The sequence below is a fragment of the Macaca nemestrina genome, chromosome 3, assembly GCF_043159975.1.
Source record: "Macaca nemestrina isolate mMacNem1 chromosome 3, mMacNem.hap1, whole genome shotgun sequence".
NCBI classification, from domain to species: Eukaryota; Metazoa; Chordata; class Mammalia; order Primates; family Cercopithecidae; genus Macaca; species Macaca nemestrina.
In genome coordinates, this window is record NC_092127.1 from 29817810 (window position 1) to 29832279 (window position 14470).

Consider the following 14470-nt stretch of genomic DNA (forward strand, 5'->3'; position numbering starts at 1 on the left):
GGATCATAATAAACATCTTCATTTTTGTCATCTTCACATTGAGTAGGATGAGGAAGATGAGAAAGAGGAGAGGTTGGTGTTGCTCTCTCAGAGGCAGCAGAGGCAGAAGAAAATCCATGTGTAAGTGGACTTACACAGTTCAAACCTGCGTCGTTTAAGAGCCAACAGTAGCTTAAAGCACTGAATTTGAAGTCTGGAAACATGGTTGGTGTTTCAACTCTGGCCCTACAAGCTGATATTGGGCAAAACATCTCTCATCTTAAGCTTGTTTGAACATCTATGGAGTGAATACATTAATGTCTACCATGCTTGATTTCTACAGTCATTCATCTGAAAAAAGTAAAGTGATAAATTATTTATATAGGAATTGAATTTCAAACTTGAACAACATGAGTTTGAATTACACAGATCCACTTATACATGGACCTGTATAGCTCTCCTGACTCTGGCACCCGTAGGACAGCAAGACCAACCCTTCCTCTCCCTCCTTTTCAGCCTACTCAATGTGAAGGTACCAAAGACCTTTATGCAGATCCACATCCACTTAATAAATAGTAATTATTTTATCTTCGTTATTATTTTAATAACATTTTTTTCTCTAGCTTACTTTAAGAGTACAGTATATAATACATATAGCATACAAAATATGTGTTAATCAACTGTTTATATTATTGATAAGGCTTCTGATCAACAGTAGGCTATATGTAGTCAATTTCTGGAAGAGTCAAAAGTTACTTGGGCAACTCCTATGTTGTTCAAGGGTCAACTGTACTTGAAAAGACCTCTTTTGACAAACTAGTTCAAGAATAAAATTTTAAAACTCTACTTCTCCAGAAAAAAAAAAATCAAATCTTTTTAACATGGTATACAAGATTTATCAAGATCTGGATGCTCTAAATTCATTGCTTATCACCCTCCACAGAAACCATTAATTCTAGTAATGCTGAACTTTTTCAAGGTTATGCCTTTTTATGTGTTCTATTTAAAATGCTCCTTCTCCTTTTACCTCATTCATGGCTTATCTCAAGGGTCATTTCATATAGTAAACTTTCCCAAATTCACCAAACTTTCCTCTCCTCCACTGCTGCGTGGCATCTTTTTCATAATCTTATGGGCACCCTGATGGCCTATATCAAGAATCTTCAAGCAGACTGTGAGCATATTGACGGCAGGTGCCATGACTTACTCTCTGTATTTCAGACAATCAGCACAGGAACTGACATACACTGGGTCTTGATATATTTTTATTTTACAAATGAATAAATAAATGTCACAGTCTTCTCTAAGACTGATACCCTGAAAGATACCATCCAATTATTAGAAGAGTTGCAGTGACAAGAGGTTGAAAAAGCATCTTTGGTGTACAAAACACAGATATATAAAATTAGAAGTATTTTTCTCATTAAATCATTCCCTATTTTTTATTTTAAAAAATCTGTTATCTACATTTTGGAATTTGATGCAATAGTAAATTATAAACCCACTGTGTACAAGTATGATCTGATGACTTTTAATAGCATGTAATAAGTTAAAACATAAACCACAAATACCAAGGAAACATACACTACACATTTTCTATATTGGGAAACAGTGGTAGGTAGCTGAAGCTCATTATTTTCTTTGTTATCACTCTCAGGTCATAAAGGCTATTTAAACAAACCCGCTACAGAATCCTTTTCAGCGATTTTATCTGTATTTACAATTGTTTTACTTTCTATCACCTGTTTCTCTTTTTTCATTTTTTTTATCATCCATATTTCAACTCTGACAGTGTTTTTGTGTGTCTTTATCTATCCCTGTGATTCAACTGTTTTACAAGCCCAGAAAAGGATGCTAATAATTGTAATTAGAAAATAAAATTTACTAAAATTTAACAAGGCATAGCCCAGTGCCCGGGAGCAATGGACTGACATTTACAGACTGTCCTGGTTTTCTTTTAGCATTCAGTAGATGCATTTCTATATAATTTGTAACAAACCCAGGTTATTGCAAGGCAACTAATAATTTGTCCAATTTTATGTATAAAAATGTTATTAAGGGCATACTTTTTCTGAATCATAAGAAAGTCTTTGTCACCTATTATAGTATCTTCATTATGAGCATGGTCCCCTAAGTTAAATAGCCTTTCTAACCTTTATGTCCTTTGTTGTAAATCAGTGCTCAGGAACAAGAAATAAAAGATAAGTGGTATCTTGCTTTAATAATCTAAATTAATACCATACTAGTCAAAAGGGCAGATCCACAGACAGTTGTAATATGAGATTTGCGTCAGAGGGGAGTCTAAAGGATTTTACTGCTGTTTAGGGAGTGTCTCCTAAAGAATATTTAGTTTCAACAGCTAAAAAGTGGATAGGAACTTGAAGAAATAGATGCCTCATAATGTGAATAAAGAATTGGTGACAGTAAAAGTACCTGCCAGGCATGTGCTATCCAATATGGTAACCATTAGCCACGTATGGCTGTTTAAATCTTAATTTTAATTGAAATTAAGTAAAATTAAAAATTCAGTTCCTCAGTTACACCAGCTGCATTTCAAGTGCTCAGTGGACACATACACTTAGTGGTCACCATATTAGGCAGCACAAATGACTTCCATCACTGCAGAAAGTTCTAGTGAACTGTGTTGTACAAAAAAGAACTCTGAAGTCACGTTACAGTAATATAACAATATATATTTTAACAATACACAGTTAGAAAAAAATCTTTCATCAAAATGAATTAAAGAGGAGGATGAGAGGTGAGAACAAAGTAATAGATGGTGAACTATAAATCTTCAAATAACTAATAGTAATAATTTTAATATATTTTTAAATATTTTCCTAACATGTCTTTGTAAAATGGAGGAGTAATATGTAAAATCTAATTTTACATATTAATAAAAACTCAAAATATAATATTTTACTTATTATAAATAACTTTGGAGAGAAAAATAAATAACAATATTAAGCAGACTCCAAAATACAGGAACTGGCCTTTATTTTACTTTTGTTTGGTTAAGTGATATCATAATACCTTCTTTCGTAGCTTGGACTTTCTAAGCTTTCAAAATAATACCAGCTTATCCAGGATAAAGGACCATTCCGGGATAGAATAAGTGTTATTTGTTATTCCTTTGTTATTTCTGATAAGAAGAAGAACCCAAAATTGATAATTATATGAAAGATACTGTTAATTATTTCTTGCATCTTAATGAAATTTTTTATTGTTTTGCTTTCACTCTTTCAGAAAAGGACTCTGAAAGTTTTGTTTATTTACACCAAAAAAAAAAAAAAAAAAATCAGAATAGCAATTCTGTCCAAGGGAAACTTCATGGGTCCTGGAAACAAAAGGTATAGGGTCTATCTCTGTTTCTGAGACATATTCACTGTCTGACAAAGTCACTTCACCTCTCTGTGTCTCAGTCCTTTTCACGTGTAAAATGCTGTTTTGAAGTCAATGAACAACATCTAAAAGTGAGTTGGCACTTGTAATGCTATTACCCACTTCCTGACAGACATCAGCAACCAATTTTAGCACCATCGACCATGGAACCAAGACACAGTCTCAGCATCACTGTCAACATCATCCTCCAAGAAGCAACAAGTAATTAATTTCCATTTGCATAATCAATTTAACCTCTTCCAAAATCCCTTAAAGCTACAATAGTTTTTGAAATAGCATAAAATATGTTTTCTAGAGAGAAGAATTGTAAAGGAGAGTGCTAGATTCATTCTTGAAGAAATATGTCAAAGATATTTAATTTTGTGGACCTAAATAGGTTTTGTCCCAATGAATTAACCTTTTATGCATTATCTGTAATGGCTACAGAGGTGTTATGTATCTAACCCTTGAGCAATGCATGAACACAAAAAGTAGTGGGTGACATTATTATTCAACAGCCTTAGTCTTTCAGAATTGGGTGGTCATTCCATGACTCCCACTTTTCCGTGCTGTGTTTGGATGTCTTCTACTGTGCTTTTACAGCCTCCTTGGATTACCTACCATAATGCTTACTTTGTGGGATACAATTGTCCTTATTTCTCTGTTTCCCTACTAGATTATAATGTATTTAAGTTTAGGAATTGAATCTTGGTTTCCAGAGTCCAGCACTGGCTGTACTTAGAAACTTATTGGGTGTTCACTGATTTAACTAATGGGGCTTCAGAGACAAAAAAAAAAAAAAAAAAAAAAAAAAACCACAGTCCCTCCTATCATCCTAGTGAGGAAAGAGGCAAAAACATTTACATCCAATAACATAATACTATTATGAGAGCACTTTACTCAGTTCAAAAACTGTTTGTTTCCTAGGGGAAGTGGCTGACATCTGAGCTGAATTTTGAAATGAGTAGTATCTACCCAGGTGAAGGAGAGGATTGAGGAAGAGTTTTCAGCAGAATAATTGCAACTCCTTGCTGTGCTTGAGAAATGGAAGTGTTTTATGGGCTGGAGATGTATTTGTGAGGTAGAAGATCATTAAAAATGAGTCCAAAAAGGTAAGGCCGAGGCCCATAAGTAAATAATGATGGGATGGGTCATTATGACATAAAAATATTTAAGACAGGGATTCAAAGCTACTTCTCAGAGGTTATTCTAGTAGCATTCCAGAAGTTGTGTTGGGGTTGAAGCAAAAGAAGCAGTGATCTCAAAGGCAGTGGCAGCCCAGGTCAAGAAATGACCAGTTCATGTATGAGAGCATCAGGACTGAAAAGAAGTAATATAGGGAGAGTTTCTTCAAAAGCAGAAACAACAGGTTTTAATCATTGATTGGTGGTGAAAAATAAGCAAATGTTTTAAAAGAGTCAAAGATTTACCTTAAAGTTTGTTTTTTCTCTATTTTCACTTGACACCCTGTAGGTGAGATTTCTAGGTTTGGATTTTGTTTTTAATCTTCCTATATAATTTAATTCCCGTCATCTTGCAACAACTCATGTATAGAAAAAAGCAGAGACCTGGCAAGATGGTCAGGAGATCTGGCAAGATGGTCAAATGGGAATAGCTTCAGTCTGCAGCTCCCAGAGAGACCAACGCAGGTGGGTGATTTCCACATTTCCAACTGAGGTACACAGTTCATCTCATTGGGACTGGTTAGGCAGTGGGTGCAGCCCACGGAGGGTGAGCAGAAGCAGGGTGGGGCATCAACTCACCCGGGAAGTGCAAGGAGCCAGGGCCTCCCTCCCTCAGCCAAGGGAAGCTGTGAGGGACTGTGCTATCCAGCCTGGGTACTACACTTTTCCCACGATTTTTGCAATCTGCAGACCAGGAAACTTCCTCATGTGCCTACAACACCGGGGCCCTAGGTTTCAAGCACAAAACTGGGCGGCTGTTTTGGGCAGACTCTGAGCTAGCTGCAGGAGTTTGTTTTGTTTGTTTACCCCAGTGGTTCCTGGAACCCCAGTGAGACAAAACCGTTCACTCCCCTGGAAACGGTGCTGAAGCTGGGAGCCAAGTGGTCTCACTCAGCAGGTCCCACTCCTACAGAGCCCAGCAAGATAAGAACCACTGGCTTGAAATTCTTGCTGCCAACACAGCAGTCTGAAGTCGACCTGGAATGATAGAGCTTGGCTGGGCTCCACCATTACTGAGTCTTGAGTAGGCAGATTTCCCCTGACAGTGCTAAGGAGGCCAGGAAGTTCGGACTGGACTGAATGCAGCAGAGCATGGCAAAGTAGCTGTGGCCAGACTGCCTATCTAGATTCCTCCTCACTGGGCAGGGAGTCTCTGAAAGAAAGGCAGCAGCCCCAGACAGGGGCTTATAAATAAAACTTGCATCTTCCTGGGACAGAACACCTGAAGGAAGGGGCGGCTGTGAGTAAAGCCTCAGTGGACTTAAACGTTCTTACCTGCCAGCTCTGAAGAGAGCAGTGGATCCTGACAAGGAGGATTCTCCCAGCACAGTGCTCAAGCTCTGCTAAGGGACAGACTGCCTCCTCAAGTGGGTCCTTGATCCCATGCCTCCTGACTAGGAGAGAACTCTCAGCAGGGGTCAAAAGAAACTTCATGCAGGAGAGCTCCAGTTGGTATCAGGCTGGTGCCCCTCCGGGATGAAGCTTCTAGAGGAAGGAGCAGGCAGCAATCTTTGTTGTTCTGCAGCCTCCACTGGTGATACCTAGGCAAACAGGGTCTGGAGTGGACCTCCAACAAACTGCAGCAGACCTGCAGAACAGGGTCCTGACTGTTAGAAGAAATACTAATAAACAGAAAGTAATAACATCGACATTAACAAAAAAGAACCCCCCACAAAAACCTCATCCAAAGGTCATCAGCCTGAAAGATCAAAGGTAGATAAATACACAAAGATGAGGAAAAACCAGTGCAAAAATGCTAAAAACTCTAAAAAACAGAATGCCTCTTCTCCAAATGATCACAACCCCTCTCTAGCAAGGGCACAACATTGGATGGAGAATGAGTTTAATGAACTGATGGAAGTAGGCTTCAGACGGTGGGTAATAACAAACTCCTCTGAGCTAAAGGAGCATGTTCTAACCAAATGCAAGGAAGCTAAGAACCTTGATAAAAGGTTACAGGAACTGCTAACCAGAATAACCAGTTTAGCGGGAAACATAAATGAACTGATGCAGCTGAAAAACACAGCACAAAAAGTTCATGAAGCATAGACAAGTATCAGTAGCCAAATCAATCAAGTAGAAGAAAGGATATCAGAGATTGAAGATCAACTTACTGAAATAAGGTGTGAAGACAAGATGAGAGAAACAAGAATGAAAAGGAACAAACAAAGCCTCCAAGAAATATGGGACTATGTGAAAAGACCAAGTCTATGACTAATTGGTGTACCTGAAAGTGACAAAGAGAATGAAACCAAGTTGGAAAACACATTTCATTATATTATCCAGGAGAACTTCCCCAACCTAGCAAGACAGGCCAACATTCAAATTCAGGAAATACAGAGAACACCACAAAGATACTCCTCAAGAAGAGCAACCCCAAGATACATAATCATCAGATTCCCTAAGGCTGAAACAAAGGACAAAATGTTAAGGGCACCCAGAGAGAAGGGTAAGGATACCTATAAAGGGAAGCCTATCAGACTAGCAGCAGATCTCTCTGCAGAAACCCTACAAGCCAGAAGAGAGTTGGGACCAATATTCACAATTCTTAAAGAAAAGAATTTTCACCCCAGAATTTCATATCCAGCCAAACTAAGCTTCATAAGTGGAAGAGAATTAAAATCCTTTACAGACAAGCAAATAGTGAAGGCTTTTGTCACCACCAGGCCTGCCTTACAAGAGCTCCTGAAGGAAACACTAAATATGGAAAGGAAAAACTGATACCAGCCACTGCAAAAACATGCCAAAATATAAAGACCAATGACACTGTGGAGAAACTGCATCAACTAATATGCAAAATAACCAGCTAGCATCATGATGACGAGATCAAATTCACACATAACAATATTAACCTTAAATGTAAATGGGCTAAGTGCCTCAATTAAAAGACACAGACTGGCAAATTACATAGAGTCAAGATGCATTGGTGTGCTGTATTCAGGAGACCCATTTCATGTGCAAAGACATACATAGGCTCAAAACAAATGGATGGAGGAATGTTTACCAAGCACATGGAAAGCAGGTTGCAATCCTAGTCTCTGATAAAACAGACTTTAGACCAACAAAGATCAAAAAAGACAAAGAAGGGCATTGCATAATGGTAATGGGATCGATGAACCAAGAAGAGCTAACTATGCTAAATATATATGCACCCAATACAGGGGCACTCAGATTCATAAAACAAGTTCTTAGAGACCTACAAAGAGACTTAGACTCCCCCACAATAATAGTGGGAGACTCTAACACCCCACTGTCAATATTAAATAGATCAATGAGACAGAAAAGTAACAAGGATTTTCAGGACTTCAACTCCGCTCTGGACCCAGTGGACCAAATAGATATCTACAGAACTCTCCACCCCAAATCAACAGAATATACATTCTTCTCAGCACCACATAGCACTTACTCTAAAACTGGCCACATAATTGGAAGTAAAACATTCCTCAGCAAATACAAAAGAATGAAAATCATAACAAGCAGTCTCTCAGACCACAGTGTAATCAAATTAGAATTCAGGATTAAGAAACTCACTCAAAACCACACAACTACATGGAAACTGAACAACCTGCTCCTGAATGACTACTGGGTAAATAATGAAATTAAGGCAGAAATAACGAAGTACTTTGAAACCAAAGAGAACAAAGAGACAACATACCAGAATCTCTGGGACACAGCTAAAGCAATGATTAGAGGTAAATTTATAGAACTAAACGCCCACATCAAAAAGCGGGACAGATATGAAATTGACACCCTAAAATCACAATCAAAAGAACTAGAGAAGCAAGAGCAAACAAATTAAAAAGCTAGCAGTAGGCAAGAAATAACTACAATCAGAGCAGAATTTAAGGAGATAGAGACATGAAAAACCCTTCAAAATATCAATGAATCCAGGACCTGGTTTTTTGAAAAGGTTAACAAAATAAATAGACCACTAGCCAGACTAATAAAGAAGAAAAGACAGAAAAATCAAATAGACACAACAAAAACTTCCATCAGAAAAACACCTCTACGCAAATAAACTAAAAAATCTAGAAGAAATGGATGAATTCCTGCACATACACCCTCCCAAGACTACAACAGGAAGAATTTGAATTCCTAAATAGACCAGTAACAAGTTCTGAAATTGAGGCAGTAATTAATGGTCGACCAACCAAAAAAAGCCCAGGACCAGATGGATTCACAGCCAAATTCTACCAGAGGTACAACGAGGAGCTGGCACCACTCCTTCTGAAACTATTCCAAAAAAATTTTAAAAAGGATTCTTCCCTAACTCACTTTAGGAGGCCAGTATCATCCTGATACCAAAACATACCAGAGACACAAGAAAAATAGAAAATTTCAGGCCAATATCCCCCATGAACATCGATGTGAAAATCCTCAATAAACTACTGGCAAACCAAATCCAGCAGTACATTAAACAGCTTATCTACTACGATCAAGTCAGCTTCATCCCTGGGACGCAAGGCTGATTCAGCATACACAAATCAATAAATGTAATCCATCATATAAACAGAACCAATGAAAAAAGCCACATGATTATCTCAGTGGTTGCAGAAAAGGCCTTTGATAAAATTCAACACCTCTTCATGCTGAAAACTCTCAATAACCTAGGTATTGATGAAACATATCTCAAAATAATAATAGGTATTTATGACAAACCCATAGCCAATATCATACTGAATGGGAAAAACCTGGAAGCATTCCCTTTGAAAACCGACACAGAACAAGGATGCCCTCTCTCCTCAATGCTATTCAACACAGTATTGGAAATTCTGACCAGGGCAATCAGGCAGGAGAAAGAAATAAAGGGTATTCAAATAGGAAGAGAGGAAGTCAGATTGTCTCTGTTTGCAGACGACATAACTGTATGTTTAGAAAACCCATCATCTCAGCCCCAAATCTCCTTAAGCTGATAAACAACTTCAGCAAAGTCTCAGGATACAAAATCAATGTGCAAAATTCACAAGCATTTATATACACCAATAATAGACAAACAGCAACAAATCATGAGTGAACTCCCATTCACAATTGCTAAAAAGAGAATAAAATACCTAGGAATACAACTAACAAGGGATGTGAAGGACCTCTTCAAGGAGAACTACAAATCACTGCTCAAGGAAATAAGGAAGGACACAAACAAAAGGGAAAATATTCCATGCTCATGGATAGGAAGAATCAATATTGTAAAAATGCCCCTACTGCACAAAGTAATTTATACATTCAATGCTATTCCCATCAAACTACCATTGATTTTCTTCACACAATTAGAAAATACTTTAAATTTCATATAGAACCAAAAAAGAGCCCATATAGCCAAGATAATCCAAAGCAAAAAGAACAAAGCTGGAGGCATCATGCTGACTGACTTCAAACTATACTACAAGGCTACGTAAGCAAAACAGCATGGTACTTGTACCAAAACAGAAAAAACAGACATATAGACCAATGGAACAGAATAGAGGCCTCAGAAATAACACCACACATCTACAACCATCTGATCTTTGACAAAGCTGGACAAAAACAAGCAATCGGGAATGGATTTCCTATTTAATAAATGGTGCTGAGAAAACTAGCTAGCCACATGCAGAAAACAGAAACTGGGCCCCTTCCTTATACTTTATACAAAAATTAACTCAAGATGGATTAAAGACTTAAATGTAAAATCTAAAACCATAAAAACCCTAGAAGAAAACCTAGGCAATACCATTCAAGACATAGGCATGGGCAGAGACTTTATGACTAAAACACTGAAAGCAATGGCAACAAAAGCCAAAACTGACTAATGGGATCAAAGTAAACTAAAGAGCTTCTGCACAGCAAAAGAAACTATCATCAGGATGAACAAGCAACCTACAGAATGGGAGAAAACTTTTGCAATCTATCCATCTGACAAAGGCCTAATATCCAGAGTCTACAAGGAACTGAAACAAATTTACAAGAAAAAACCCCATCAAAAACTGGGCAAAGGATATGAACAGACATTTCTCAAAAGAAGACATTTATGTGGTCAACCAACATATGAAAGAAAGTTCATCATCACTGGTCATCACAGAAATGCAAATCAAAACCACAGTGAGATACCATCTCACACCAGTTAGAATGGCAATCATTAAAAAGTCAGGAAACAGATGCTGGCAAGACTGTAGAGAAATAGGAACACTTTTATACTGTTGGTGGGAGTGTAAATTAGTTCAAACATTGTGGAAGACAGTGTGCCAATTCCTCAAGGATCTAGAACCAGAAATACCATTTGACCCAGCAATCCCATTACTGGGTATATACCCAAAGGATTATAAATCATTCTACTATAAAGACACATGTACATGTATGTTTATTGCAGCACTGCTCACAATAGCAAAGACTTGGAACCAACCCAAATGCTCATCAATGATAGACTGGATGAAGAAAATGTGGTACATATACAACATGGAATACTATGCAGCCATAAAAAATAATGGGTTCATGTCTTTTGCAGGGACATGGGTGAAGCTGGAAACCATCATTTTCAGCAAACTAACACAGGAACAGAAAAACAAACACCACATGTTCTCACTCATAAGTCAGAGTTGAACAGTGAGAACACGAAGCGGGGTACCATCACACACCAGGGCCTGTCGGGGGGTTGAGGGCAAGGAGAGGGAGAGAATTTGGACAAAAACCTAATGTGTGCAGGGCTTAAAACCTAGGTGATGGGTTGACAGGTGCAGCTAACCACCATGGTACATGTATACCTATGTAACAAACCTGCACATTCTGCAACTGTATCCCAAAACTTAAAATTAAACAAAAGAAAATGTCAACTCTCATTTTATTTATTTCATCAATTCATTAGCAACTATTATTACAAGCTTAGCTCAGTAATTTTTTTTAATTTTTTTTTGGTTTTTTTGTTTGTTTGTTTGTTTTGTTGTTTTGTTTTGTTTTTGCGACAGAGTCTTGCTCCGCTGCCAAGGCTGGAATGTAGTGGTACAATCACCGCTCACTGCAGTGTCAACTTCCCTGGTTCAAGTGATTCTCCTGCTTCAGCCTCATGAGAAGCTGAGACCTGAGGTGCATGTAACCACATGCAACTAATTTTAAAAAGTTTTTTTTGTAGGCCGGGTGCGGTGGCTCACACCTGTAATCCCAGCACTTCGGGAGGCCAAGGCGAGCAGATCACGAAGTCAGGAGATCGAGACCATCTTGGCTAACACAGTGAAACCCTGTCTCTACTAAACATACAAAAAATGAGCCGGGCGTGGTGGCGGATGCCTGTAGTCCCAGCTACTTAGGAGGCTGAGGCAGGAGAATGACGAGAACCCAGGAGGCGGAGCTTCCAGTGAGCCGAGATCGCACCACTGCACTCCAGCCTGGGCTACAGAGCGAGACTCCATCTCAAAAATAAAAAATAAAAATTTGTAGAGACAGGTCTTGTTATGTTGCCCAGGCTGGTCTCACACCCCTGGGCTCAAGCAATCCCCCCACTTTGGCCTCCCAAAGTTCTGGGATTACAGACATGAGCCACAGCACCCAGCAAGCTCAGTAATTTTTAAAAGAGATTTAGAGATGCACATAAATAAGAATAACAACTGCACTTTTCCTACTGGGAAAACTGTTTTCTTGATTATAAACCAATTATCATTGAGGCAAAATTCATTATTTAGTCACAAGATTAACGCATAGTATCGTCTGTTGAATTATTGAAAAATTATGTGTTTGGAGGGGTCCCTCAGAAAAATCTATCCATGTAATTGATTTACAAGAGTCAATTTATCAAAAAAACAAGTGATATGTGCAATAAGTTTAGAAAATTCTATGAACTCCATGATTCTGTAGTTTGCTAATTGATATTAGGATGAACAAACTATGAATCAAGCCAAATATATGTGCCCTCCCCCACTTTCAGGCCTTGGTTGACCACCCTTTCTAGGAATCCAGCGATCTTTCACTGTGAGACCACATTACTTAACTGAACAGAAACTCCTCACCTCCTGCTCTCCATACCCTCTCCTAGATAATTAAGAAGCCGAAAATATGGATCAGAATCTCAGATCTGCTTTAATTAATTGTACAGCTTTTTCAAATTGCTTAACATTTTTTAATCTCTTATTTGAAGACAGAGATAATTATATCTGTATCCCTTATAGTTGTTTCATGATGTTTAAATAGAATTAAACATATTTAATAGCTTGCATATTGCCAGACACCTAGTAACTTTTCAATATAATAGCTATTAGTATAATCATTATTATCCCCATTCCATTAGGATACTGACCTCTGGCAACTGAGAGGTCCTATAACCTGAAAATTAATTCACAATGACAAGTTAAGTGTTAATATTATAAACTTGATTGGTCTTGAGAGTTAACTACCACATTAAGATTTGCAACTGAATAGCTCCCTTCTATAGCCCATACTTAACCTAGTGTTTCTTATATTTGTGTCCTCAATTTTCATAGGCATTATAAATCCAAAAATTAAGGTTCTATAACCATACAAATTTGGGAAATGCTAGGTTAAATAAAATTGAAAAGGAATTTTTACTGTAGTAATTCTCCCAATTCTTAAATATGCATACATTGTGAGTATTCAAGAAGGATTCTTGAGGAACCAATAGGATGATTTGAGCTATTTCCAGATCCTGAGTTCTCTGATACATCCTAGGGAAACGCTAATATCCCAAAAAGCGTAAATGGTAAGAATATGATGCAGGGTCTGGTCCTTCTGTTAGATGTCTTTGCATACTTCTAGATCATTCCCAAAATTAGTTATCCAATTTATAGGCTGCAAGACACAAATATCCACATCAACGTTTTCTAACATATCGAGTCAAATTATTGATCATAACATTAATAATTCCCAAAGAGCACTAAACAGGCTGCATTCCTTAGTTTTTCACTGCAAATTACTTAAATTTAGAACATCTTTTAAAAATGTTTATAACTGTTTCTCTCTCTCTTCATTTCTTCACAAAACACCCCTCTTTGTGCCTAATGTAAGATGCTAATTCTCGTATTATTTCCTCTGCAATAAGCTTCTAATTATATCCAGATAATCAAGACCAATGCCGGTGCACGCTTTCTCTAACTTTCTCTAAAAGGACTGCATATAAAGAATTCAAATAACTGAAATGCTTGCATTAGAATTTATATGTTTTTGCCTTGAATACTTTTCCAAAATAAAAGTGGTAGCCAGTAGCAACCCCAGTGCCAATTAATGTACATGATGCTCTCCAGCTGAGTACAAAAATGTGAATACTTAACAATGGACAAAAATGGAAGAAGTGTGGGTGGATTTACAATTATGCACAATCATCTCACTGTTTGTTGCTTTGCAATCCGGGAGCTTTGTAGTCAGGGATAGTCATGTGATCATAAAGAGCAGCCCCCAAAAAGCCTGGGCACAGGTGAAAGAAACTCTTTATATGGATCTATAAGAATGAAACTGAAGCAAACAAAATGATAAAAAAAATGAGAGAAGGCGGTTGTTAGGTAATTAAGGTAGTTCTTTATTATTTCCAAATAAATGTGTTATCCATTACTAATCAGATCAATTTTTAAAAATGCTTAAAATAAGTATTTCTTAATAAGTATTTCTTAGTAACAGTGTTAATAATAAATACAAATTTGCTTTTTTATTTTGTCTGTCACTTGGGAGTATGCATAATTTGTATGGAAATATAAATAATTTTCTTAAATAAGAATTAACCTATGCAACAAAAGGTAATCTTTTGGAGTATAAGCATTTACATTCATTGTGTAATTTATAGAAAGAAATACTTCTATTGCTTTATAGACTGTAGCAGGTAATATTTTGGAGTATAAGCATTTACATTCATTGTGTAATTTATAGAAAGAAATATTTGCTTCTAGTACTTTATAGACTGTAGCATAGACAGGATAGTGCCTTCCCAAGGTCACAAACAAGTGCCAAAGCCAGGATTCACA